The 12,413-nt window shown below is 37.3% G+C and overlaps 1 protein-coding gene across 2 annotated transcripts in view; it reads left to right on the top strand.

Moving 5' to 3' along the window:
- atp8b3 (ATPase phospholipid transporting 8B3) overlaps positions 1–12,413 on the top strand; it is a 98,364-nt gene that overhangs the window by 64,779 nt on the left and 21,172 nt on the right. The gene's annotated exons all lie outside the window — the stretch shown is intronic.

Here is a 12,413-nt window from a genome sequence, read left to right as displayed (position 1 = left end):
ATGCTTAATGCATCACATTGAACGCACAAAGCCTGACCTTTAACCACAATGCAGTGTAAGCACAGCAAACACTCAATTGGATGGTGTTCATTCGGGGTGTGCCAAAAAATCGATTCATAAAAGAATCGAGATTCTCATTTATTTATCGAATCGATATTAATATCCAAAAATCTATTTTATTTCAATTAGAAATGAAGAACGGGAAGAGGCAGTTGTAGCCCACATGCTGTTTTTGTGGAAAAAGGCGCTTACAATACAAATTTTATAAATGTTAAAAAAAAAAAAAAAAAAAAGACACTTTAATGTCTCTGTCATTTTGTCTTGCAAAGCAGACATGGAGTACACCATGACAATGTTGTACAAATCTGTAAATTGAAGCACAAATCATTTCACATTGCACAATCAAATAATTTTGAATCGAAAATCGTTTGAATCAAGAATTGAAAATCGATTCTGATTCGGATCGTAGACCCAAAAATCGTAATTGAATCGTGAGACGGTCAAAGATTCCCAGTCCTAGTGTTCATGCTACACTGTTGAATATTTTTAGAATCGATTAATTTATCGATTTATTCAATTGATTAATCACCTAATTAGATTCATTTTAGTTTTGAATTAAAGTAAAACATGTTCCCCCTGATTACTGTTTATTAACTAGTGATTATTTTGTGCTTCGTTTTTATGTCATGAAAAAAAAAATTTAAAAAAAAGTTGGATTGATGTTGTATTATGTTACCGGTTCGGCCATCGTTTTCCAAAGTAAAAACAGATTTTTGCAAATATCTTATTTTGATTAAACAGAAGATAATCAGTCTTCTTTCATCAAGGACTACAGAAATCAGTCAACAATTACTGTTGATATGCTGAACTCAGAGGATTTGGACAATTTTAAATGGAAAAATGGCTCCAAACGATTACTTTATTATTTAAATAGTTGTTGATTAATTTGATAATCGATTACTTGTCAATTAAATCAATGAATTTTGACAGCTCTACCAGAGTTAATTTACCCCTTAATATACCGTCACGATCATGTTTCATTTACATTATACAATATAAATGTGCCACATCAGAATCAATATTTATCTAATGTAAATTTTAAATAAAATGTGTCAGATGTGAAATCTGATTGCTTCAAAAATCAGTCCCCTCATGTAGTTTAAGTTACATTGGCCAATGTTACTGATTCTGAAGGCTTTCGGATGATTCGATTGACTGGCAACTCAAAAAGTCGACTTTGTAAGTTTTCTAAAACGGCGGATTATGTATTCGTTCACTTGTATGGTGGTTACAAATGCTTTTGAAAAGCTGAATTCGCTTCCCATTGTTCCAGAACTACGTTGAAAGTCAACCAACAAAGTCACGGAACCGAATGTGTTCCATTTCGGAGGTTTATGAGAGTTGCTGCTGGCTGACGTCAATCCAGGTTAGTGATCCATCACTGACAAAGCATGTATGGATCAGAAGGCGCATGCGTCGATATAGCCCGGTGCCGCTTGCAAGGTGCGTGCGTGTAGGGAGGCGAGGTTGTTCGTATAGATGCAGCAACACGTATGGGGACGGAGGAAATGGATTACACGTGTGCCAGGCTAGAGATCACACTGAGTGAATGGAGTTATAGCTCTAAATGTAGTACGGAGGAAGCAGTGCATTTGTTTGTCTCGAGGCGGAAATACTCACCTGTCAATATACTCGATTATGGTTTCATACAAGGTGGGGAAGCTCCACCAGCCTGGATTTAGGTAGAAATATCCGTCCATCCATTTTCTATGGGGCCTGCATGGTCTTCATGAGGGTTCCAGCCCCACTTTGACTGTTCTGCAGGACACTCATGGATAAAAACAAGCATCCTTCCATTTTCTGTAGCATTTGTCATCATTATTGGGGCGAAATGAGGGGTACACCCTTGACTGTTTGCGAGTCAATCTCAAGGCACACACAGATGAGCTTTCATATTCACATATGCAGACATTTTAACCAGTGCAGTATTGTTTGGTATAGTTTTAATTCTATACACACTTAAAAAAAAAATAAAAATTTAAATCCTAGGTTGTTTTCTTAACCCAACAGATGTGGTTACTTTTACCCAAGGTTGGGTTAATTATTTTTACCCAGCAATTGGGCTGAACAGCTGAATGTGGGAACCATTTTATTTTTATGTATTTATTTTTTGCATTGTTTACTTAAATTGAATTAAATGTAATGCAACGCTGAATACAATTTGGTCAAACAAACAAAAAACAAAAAAAACAATTTGGGTAAAAAAATAAAATAAAAAATTTGGGTCAAAAAGGGATCAACCGGCTACTTGGGTCTATTAGACCAAAATTTCTGGTTTGTTTGGTGCAGAACAACCCTATTTTTTTTTTTTCAATGTTTTGTACAAAGCAACCCCGTTTTGGGGGGGATTGTGTTATGCAAAACAATACAGCAAGTGGGTCTAAATGACCCAAGTACTACGGATTGGTCCTTTAAAAAACAAACAAGGTTATTTTTCCACCCAACTGTTTTTAGAGTGAACATTCTTAAAATTTGTTGGTGGAGGGTGGATGTGTAACACTGCTGACTTTAGACAGAAATAAGGTTTCAAATCCCAATCAGAGCAAACTATTCTCAACTGCTGGGGGAAAAAACAACCCAGTTTGGATGAAACATTGAACTAACCCACTAACTTGGGTCTAATTAACCCAACTTCTGTTTTCCTTTTGTTGTACACCACAAAAAAAAAAAAAAAAAAAAAATGGGTAGAATTGACCCAAGTTAGTGGATTGGAAGTTTTGACCCATCCGTTTTAAACAGGCATATGGCGTAAGGCTCAACTGCTTATTCTTAGAAAATGTTGGTAATAAAATAAATATTTAAAAAAAAACTACAGCTAGGCAAAGTACTTATAACCGGGTAGCCCACACTCTAAAAACAGTTGGGACAAGGATAACCTAAATGTGGTCAAAAAGGGACTGATTCTAACTTTTTGGGCTTAACCCACTAAACAACTTTTTTTTTTTTTTTTTTTGAACAAAATAACCCATATTTTTGGGTTAAACGAATAGTCGTTTTTTTTGTTTTGTTTTTTTTTAGCCACTTTGGGTTATTTATTTGTTTATTTATTTTTACTCAAAAGTGACACTCTTTGGGTTATTTATAGAGTGATATGACAAACAGCTGGGTCAAAAATAACCCAATTTTGGTCAAAAAGGGTTCCATCCATTCCTTCCATTAAAATCCATTACTTGGGTTATTTTTTTTTTTACCCAACTTTCTGGCGAAACAAAACAAAACATACAAATGGGTGGTTTCGTACAAACTGACCCGCCAAAATTTGATTATTTTGTACAAAACAACCCAAAAAGTTGGGTTGAGAGGGTTGGTTCCATTTTGACCCAAATTGAGTTGTTTTTGACCCAGCTGTTTTAGTGTAGTGTCTTTAACTTTATATGGTAGTTTTAACCCCTTTTTGGATCAAATCTTGACCATCATGCTGGGTTTCATTGGTGCTTCAACTCAATGCATTTGGTGTTAATAACCCAACATTGGCTCAGTCTCTTTTGGCCAAGCACTGGGTTTGCTATTTCACCCAGTTTGAGCTAATTTTAACCCAACAGTTTTAAGAGGGTTTTTTTTTTTTTTCATTGAAATGTTCCTCTTTTCATCCTCCAACCCTAATTTGTGGTTACACCCCAATTCTGTGCATAACTTGACAAACTGCACCGCCCAACGTGCTGCCCATGTGAATCACAAATTACTACCAACGTTTGTGGAAATGTTATGTTTTGAAATCATACGACAGTATTGCTGGACCATATAATTGCCCGTAGGCCATATGTTGCCCACCCCTTTGCTTTAGTCACCACTTAAAATCCAAACACTTTCAAATTGACTCATGCTTTGTTTGTAGAAGCTTGTTTATGTGCATTCGGCGCATGGGCACTTATATACAAATGAGCGTTGCCTATATGCCGATGTTATGCAAAAATAATGAGGCCATTAGTGGTTCCAACCAAATAGCCCAAACAAAAGCAATTGGCATCGCTAATCATGTGCTTCAAATAAGGTTTGAGGGTGTTTAGCAGCAGTGTAGGTCAAAGCCATCTGTAACCTGCACATGCGTGCGCTCAAAATGAGAGGAGGGACACGTCGACGGCACCTTCTGGCTTGTGCCACCACCAACGTCACCACCACCACCAGGATACAACAACAACAAGAGTGTCCGCTCGGGTTAATGTCCCTCTATTGATCCTGGCAAAGCACCGCTATCGAAAATGAATTACCGAAGCCCCGCGTAGCAGCGAATCCGTCATCTGTGCTCAGCCAGCCGGCCGCAGAGCGCTCATTGCACCGCCGCGCGGTGCAACTTGATGGATGGAAACTCTCATTGCGAGCCCGTCTCATTCCGCACAGTCTCTCTATAAAGGACAAATTAGGCCGAGTGCAAAGTTTCTAACTTTGAAATCAAATGCGGATGCACGATAATTGGTCTTCTTGGATGTTCGGATCGGAACGCGACATAGTCGATCGCAAAAACTCAAATTAGTGGTTAGAAATATTTGTATTAAAAACATGTCTGGTTCATATAGGCTATATGAAAAAAAAAAAAAAAACTCGTTCACTGTTCGTATACTATGCATCAAAATGTATGCATGGCAGGGCTCTAAACGAGAACATAATAATAATAATAATAATAATAGTAATAATAATAATAATTGTTATTATTATTGTTGTTGTTGTTATTTATTTATTTATTTAGGTATTTATTTATTTCTGTATTTCGGTATTTATTTATTTGTTTATTTATTTATTTATTTATTTATTACCAAGATAGATATTTTTATTGCAGGCATAAAATGTTTATTTTTGCTTAACGTCACACAGGACGTTAAGATAGATTTAAGTCCGTGAATATTTTTGTGTTATTTTTTTTTCTCACTGGTTTTAAATAGGTTTTAAAATATAATCCATGATTATTATAGGCATATTGGATAATCATTTTTAGTTTTGATTGAAACTGGCACAGATGACAAGTTGACATTTGTGTTTCTACAGTAATTTAATTTTTATTTTTTTTTTTATAGAATTTGAATGACTGTTATAGGCCTGTTACATTTGATATTGGTATAACATATTTTCATTTTACGACACGGAGCGCTCGACAGTTTTCTTGTTCTTGTTCTTGTTTTTGTTTTTAAGAGAAAAAAAAGTACTATATACTTCTTATAGGCCTATATTTTTTAATGTGTGTTTTTATCTTAAAGCTGTTTGGCTCCTGCAGTCTATTTTTTTTGGGACTTTCGGAGCATTTTGTTATCTTAAAGCGCTGCTGTCGTTTGCTGATCACATAATCAATGATGAACCCTGCAGCAGCCTTTTTCGATCGATGCATTTCTGAAGGTTCGATAGCGCTGTAAAAAATGCACTCTGGGCTAAATGGAAAAAAAAAGTCATATATTAGATTTATGCATTTCAATTCATTATTAATATTACGCGTGATTGGAAAAAATACCAAAGTTAACTTTAACGACAGGAATTTATACAATTTTAATAGTAAGAAGATTATCCAGTGCAAATTCTATTTCTGGTATTTTCGTCTATTTTGCGACTATTCTAATCTAATGTTTTATTTTGACCAGACTAAAGCGCCACTGCACATAAAGTCTATATTCCTCGTCCATGTAGACACGCTAATCTTTTCATGGCTTCTTGAGAGACTGATGCGGCTGATGCATCACGCCTAATGTATTTTAAAGTATATTTACTATTGGCAAAAGTTAAGTAGCAGTGTTTAGTCATGTGCCATTGATCACGAGAAACACACACACGGACACACACACACTGGCTTCTTGTTTGCTTGCGCATACATTTAATTTAAATTATGTAGGCTCTGTATTGCCTGTCATGCACAAATTTGGGGGAAAATAACGTTACCTAAATTTTTGCGCATGCGCTTATCTCGGACTTTGTCTTATGCGAACTTTTACTCGGCAAACTAGGCCGAATAAATAGGCCTACCCATGTTTGTCCTGTTCTTTATTTTAAACACGATTTAATTATATTATTGTTTTATATATATATATAGCTAATGTAAAAATATATTTTTAATATAATACAACAAAAAAAAAAAAGAAGGAGCGAGGCCTGCAAATAATCGCTTTTGTTTGTGGGGCGTTTTGCTGCGGTTTGTTAAGGAATTAGTGTTGTTGCCATAGATTATTATTTAGGCGCATTTGCATTTGAAAAGCGAGTCCCGGCAATAGAGGAGCGAGCTTGATCAATAGCCCCGGTGCTGTATCGATCCATCTGCAGACTGATCGATCGGCGCAGGGAATTGGGCTCGCGTCTTTTCTTTCCTCTGCTTTGCTTTTTATGCATGCATGGGAAATTAAATCATATATGTACACACACACATACATATATATATATATATATATATATATATATATATATATATATATATATATATATATATATATATATATATATATAAATGGCATATACATAAGGGCAAGCAAGAATATTTTTAAAACACATTTTATACTGGCAAAAGGCCTGTTTTGGCTTTAGTTTATTCGTAAATGATAATTCTGACATTCATGACGCACCATGAAATTACTACCAAAATGAATACTTCCATATTTTAGGTTCAGTTTAATTTTCCATTTCCCTATTTTTCAAATACATATTTTTAATTCATTTATTTTAGTTTAATTTCTCTATATGGCCACCATGTGCCTAATTGGTAAATATGGGTTAATTTATGTTTTATGTTATTTATTGTCAAAGCACAAAATCAAATATTTATCTTTTTTATTTTTGTAATCTATTTGAAAATCCCCAAATATTTTCACTTGGTGCCAAAGGTCACACGTTTAGACGACGAATACTTCTATTAACCGCATCCATGCTGACAGGCCGTTAGTGGAGGAAATAAGCATCAGTCAGGTGTGTTCTTCAATCACTTTGAGGCACTAATCACACGTACGCACACACACATTCAATACGTTATTGATCCGATTGCGGGTGGATTACGGAATGTTGCACGAACAATTTCGCTCTGTTTGTCTTTTCTTTACAACACCTTTCACTAAATTAAATTAGCGATTCACGACATTTGGGCAACTGAAATGTGTGTGAATATATATAAACTGCACTCTACATTTGGAATAGATCAAATATATCTATATTTTAATGAAATAAAAAAAATTTTTTAATTTTCTTTGTGTGTGTGTTTGCGCATGCGTGTGCGCCGTTGCCTCAGTATAGTTTTGTCATGATTTGAGGCGAGGTTGAAGACGAATGCAAGGAGGCACAGCGAGGTGGCAGACGTGTTCAAAAAGTGGTTGTTTAATAAGACAAAAAATATAAAGATACTCCAGTAACTAGATAAACAAAATCCAAAACAAGAGGAAACAACTACGAAGAAATAATTCGACTTAACTGAAGCCCAGGACCAAAGGAACCATGAATGACAGCTACATAACATCAACAATGCACCCACACAGACTGAACAAAAAAAAAAACAGGGGGACTCTCACACTGATTGACGCAACAAGACACATCTGGGTGAGACACGTGGTTGAGGGCACTGACTGGTCCACACACGGCAGGGAAGACGCACATGGTGGACATGGTAACACATGACGAGACAAGGAACATATATCAAAAACACTAACCAGACAAAAGACAGCATGAACACCCAAAATACAAACAAAAAGCCAACCCCACCAACCTGAAACGTGACAAGTTTAGATTACTATAACACGTATTTACTCGATGGTTGCAGGATAGATTGAGCCATGATAGCTACAGTAAGGATGATAAATATAGTGCAAATAATTAGTGTTGTTCCGATACCGTTTTTTGCCTCCCGATACCGTTTTTTGCCTCCCGATACCGATACCCAGCTTTGAAGTAGCGGCCGATAACAATACCGATACCATACCGATACTTAAGTTTTTTTTTTTCTCAACATGAAAAGGCTGTCCTGCCATTGGTTCAGAGCATTCAAGGGTCAATAAGATATCTTAGATCGGCATGCAGTGAACATGTCACATATCAGTGAATGTTGTGCACGAGCAAGACACAAGATGCAGCATCCAAAATCCTATATTAGCGTTGGAATTAATGGTATCGGCATGTTACTTGTGAGTAGTCACCGATACCGATACCACTGTTTTTATGCAGTATCGGCACCTCTGCCGATACCAGTATCGGTATCGGAACAACACTACAAATAATCTATACATGCAGAGAAAAAAATAGATTGGAAAAGATTAAATAAATAGTATTATGGATTTAGTACAGTACTATAGTAGATCTAGATATGCTCTAAATAAATTACATAGACCTTCAAAGTGGGGAAAAAAAAAAAAAAGGTGATATAGATACTGTATGTTCAGTGGCCCTATTGGGTTGCTTGCTATGTTAGACTGAAATTGTAAACACATTTTGTATATATATGTACATTCATGAGAATGATGAGACCATTAGCATAGTAGTATTCATAGGAAGATAGATTGTTGTACAGCTAATTCAGCCTGTACGTAAACAGAATGTATACACATATTTAGAATGTGAAGATAGACATGTAGTATACGGGTCATCATATATTAAGTAATAGCAAAGAGAAATCACATAATATAGTTAAAGCAATAGAATTAGTATGCTAGCTTGCTAGCTAGCTAGCTGGATAGATAGATAGATTAGTGACTACATTGGATAGAGACTCAGTTCAGGCAAGACTCCCGTTAAACATTATTTATACTTGCACCATCAATAATCCACTAGATGATAAGAGCACATTGTAAACGTCTTGAGGTGTCATTCAGTGTGAACATTGTGTGAATAGATGTGTATTATATATAGTTTATGTGCAATAGACAGTGTAAGCAGAGTAGATCCAATAGATATCAAAAATCTACACACCCCTGTTAAAATGCCAGGTTTGGGATTCACAAAATAAAACAAATAGCTAAATCTTTTCAATTACATTCAAAATTTAAAATAAATGTTTAATGAGAGAAAGTAAAGATGAAAAATGTGATAATGTGGTTGCACAAGCGTGCACAGCCGCGTAAAACTGGAAATTTGTTTGTATTCAGAATTAAACAATCTGATTAACCCCAAGTCAAGTTCACATGTTCTAGCTTTCTAATTGAAGCCTGAAGATTTTTATTTTTTTAATCTGTTTACAATATGATTCCCTTCACTTTGTCTAAGGCCTCACTCAGTTCCAGCTATAGAAAAACAGCCGGAAAGCATCCCGCTAACACTCTTCACAATAGATTTGTGCTTGGACCAAATACAACTTTTGGAATTACAGCCAAAAAGTTTAACCTAGTCTCATGTGATCAAAACAGGATCTCACAAACACAAGGGAAATATGTCAGGAAAGGCCTCCTAGAACAACTGAACATTATTTGGGGTTAATCTGAGGCACTCAGGGTCCGACATTAAGCCTCTCTGAGTGTTTACCATGAGTTTGAATGTGATTGGTTAGACTCTCATTATTATAAAAGGGTGTGTACACTTGTGCATCCAGATGACAGTATGTCAGTTTTTTTCACCTCTCAGAGTTTTAAAAATTTAACTGTTGTCAAGATCATTCATATAATAAAAATCTGGCATATGAACAAGGGTGTGTAGAATTATTATTTTTTTTAATCCGCATGTATGGTTCACAAATACATATATTGAATAAAAAATCAAATCAAATAAAATAGCTAGCATCCCCTTGAGTTCTCCATATTCTCCTTCCTGCTTGATTCTGCTTTAGCTGAGAGGATGTGTTGGATTAAGCATGCACATGGTCTATCTATACATTCATAATGCCTCATAGGTTGGAGCTTAGGCTCACTCGATATTGTAAAGTGTGCGTCCGATCCCGCGAGCTACTTAAGAGCATTATTCAAGCTTCTTCTTCTTCTTCTGCAGCAGCCTTCAAACCCTCCTCCCCACTCTTTAATGCTAACGCTGGATTTATTAGGCTTAAGCAATCGCCTGCACTTCTTCCTCGAAGGGGATCACACATTAAGCGTAGATCAAAAGATACGCTCTTAAAAACAGTGAAGAACGCCTCACACGCAACACTTACTCCTTCCCTTAAGTGGCCTCCTCCTTTGCTTTTTTTAATCAGCCTTTTGTTCCACGTTACAGTGTAATTCCTGCACGGCAAAGCTATTTGTTATGGTTATGTGGGAAACGGGAGGTCACAGTGTGGAGGGAAAAAAAAAAGTGCACATCTGCTTTGGAAGTTGTCTGTTTTGAGTGGAATGCAGAAAAAAGAGGAGGCGGAGATGTATTTTAAAGTTGTTGTTTTTTTTATATTCTTTGACATGAAACAGTGACACGGCTGCAGGGAAAGTGTCAGCTTTTGCACAAAATACCATCTTTTTTTTCTTTTCTTCTTCTGGCAATGATATCAAACGCTCGCTTCAGCTTGGTGTTTCTCTTTCAGCGGTTCCAGATCACTGTTTTTTTGTTTTGTTTTGTTTTTTTCTCCTATCAGGGGCCATTCCAGTTCTAATAAAGCCCTCCAAAGGTCACACATTTATTTATTTTATTTTTTTTAAATGTGATGAGCAAATGTTTATTGCCGGCTTTTGACAAATCGTGGCTGGGAGCGGTTATTTACTCAACTGCAAATACTAAAAGCAGTTTTGAAAACATTTTTAAAAAATAGCTATGAATTAAAATGAAAGTCATTTGGGAGTGGATGGATGGATGGATGGATGGATGGATGGATTATGATGGTGATGGTGGAAAGAATGATTATGATGATGGTGATGATGATGGACGGATGGATGGATCGAAGGACGGTTGGAAAGAATGGATGGATGATGATTATGATGGATGGATGGATGGATGGATTGATGATGATAATGTTGATGGTGGAAAGGATGGATGGTGGATGATGATGGTGATGGTGGAAAGAATGATGATGATGGATGGATGGATGGACGGACGGTTGGAAAGAATGGATGGATGATGATGATTATGATGGATGGATGGATTGATGATAATGATGGTGGTGGTGGTGATGGATGGATGGATGGATGGATGGAAAGAATGGATGGTTGATGGTGATGATTATGATGAAATGGATGAATGGATGATAAGTTTTTGGATGGAGGGAAGATGGTTGGAAAATGGATGGATGGATGGATGGATGGATGATGATGATGATGGAAAGGATAGTCAGATAATGGATGGATGGAGGGACGGACGGATGGACGGACGGATGGATGGGTATTGGGTGGATGGATGGATGGATGGATGGATTATGATGGTGATGGTGGAAAGAATGATGATGATGGATGGATGGATGGATGGACAGTTGGAAAGAATGGTTGGATGATGATGATTATGATGGATGGATGGATTGATGATAATGATGGTGGTGGTGGAAAGAATGATGATGATGGATGGATGGATGGACGGACGGTTGGAAAGAATGGATGGATGATGATGATTATGATGGATGGATGGATTGATGATAATGATGGTGGTGGTGGTGATGGATGGATGGATGGATGGATGGAAAGAATGGATGGTTGATGGTGATGATTATGATGAAATGGATGAATGGATGATAAGTTTTTGGATGGAGGGAAGATGGTTGGAAAATGGATGGATGGATGGATGGATGGATGATGATGATGATGGAAAGGATAGTCAGATAATGGATGGATGGAGGGACGGACGGATGGACGGACGGATGGATGGGTATTGGGTGGATGGATGGATGGATGGATGGATTATGATGGTGATGGTGGAAAGAATGATGATGATGGATGGATGGATGGATGGACAGTTGGAAAGAATGGTTGGATGATGATGATTATGATGGATGGATGGATTGATGATAATGATGGTGGTGGTGGAAAGGATGGATGGTTGATGGTGATGATTATGATGAAATGGATGAATGGATGATAAGTTTTTGGATGGAGGGAAGATGGTTGGAAAATGGATGGATGGATGGATGGATGATGATGATGATGGAAAGGATAGAAAGATGATGGATGGATGGACGGACGGACGGACGGACAGATGGATGGGTATTGGGTGGATGGATGGATGGATGGAGATGGCTGACCCCACTCTGAGTTTGTTTTCAGAATTGCATGGTGGGCCAATCAAAAGTTGTCATGGCCCCCCAATGGCCCCCGGTCCGCAGGTTTCCCTCCCCAACTCTCCAACGGTGGGAAACGCGCATCAGCCTGAATAAAACGTCCAATCGGCTTTTGCTTAATGAACCCCACCAACCACCCAAACGAGCACCCACCCGCCCAACTCCCACAGTGGAACTCCCACCCTCCACACCCGATAGAGCACCCGTTGCTAGGCGACAGAGGGAGAGATGGATTGAGGAGACACAGTCAATCAATTCTGCAGAGAGAGAGAGAAAAAAAAGAGGGGAG

The sequence above is a fragment of the Festucalex cinctus genome, chromosome 10 (assembly GCF_051991245.1).
Source record: "Festucalex cinctus isolate MCC-2025b chromosome 10, RoL_Fcin_1.0, whole genome shotgun sequence".
NCBI classification, from domain to species: Eukaryota; Metazoa; Chordata; class Actinopteri; order Syngnathiformes; family Syngnathidae; genus Festucalex; species Festucalex cinctus.
Note: the sequence above shows the minus strand (reverse complement) of the source record. Positions and strands in the feature narration are given on the sequence as shown.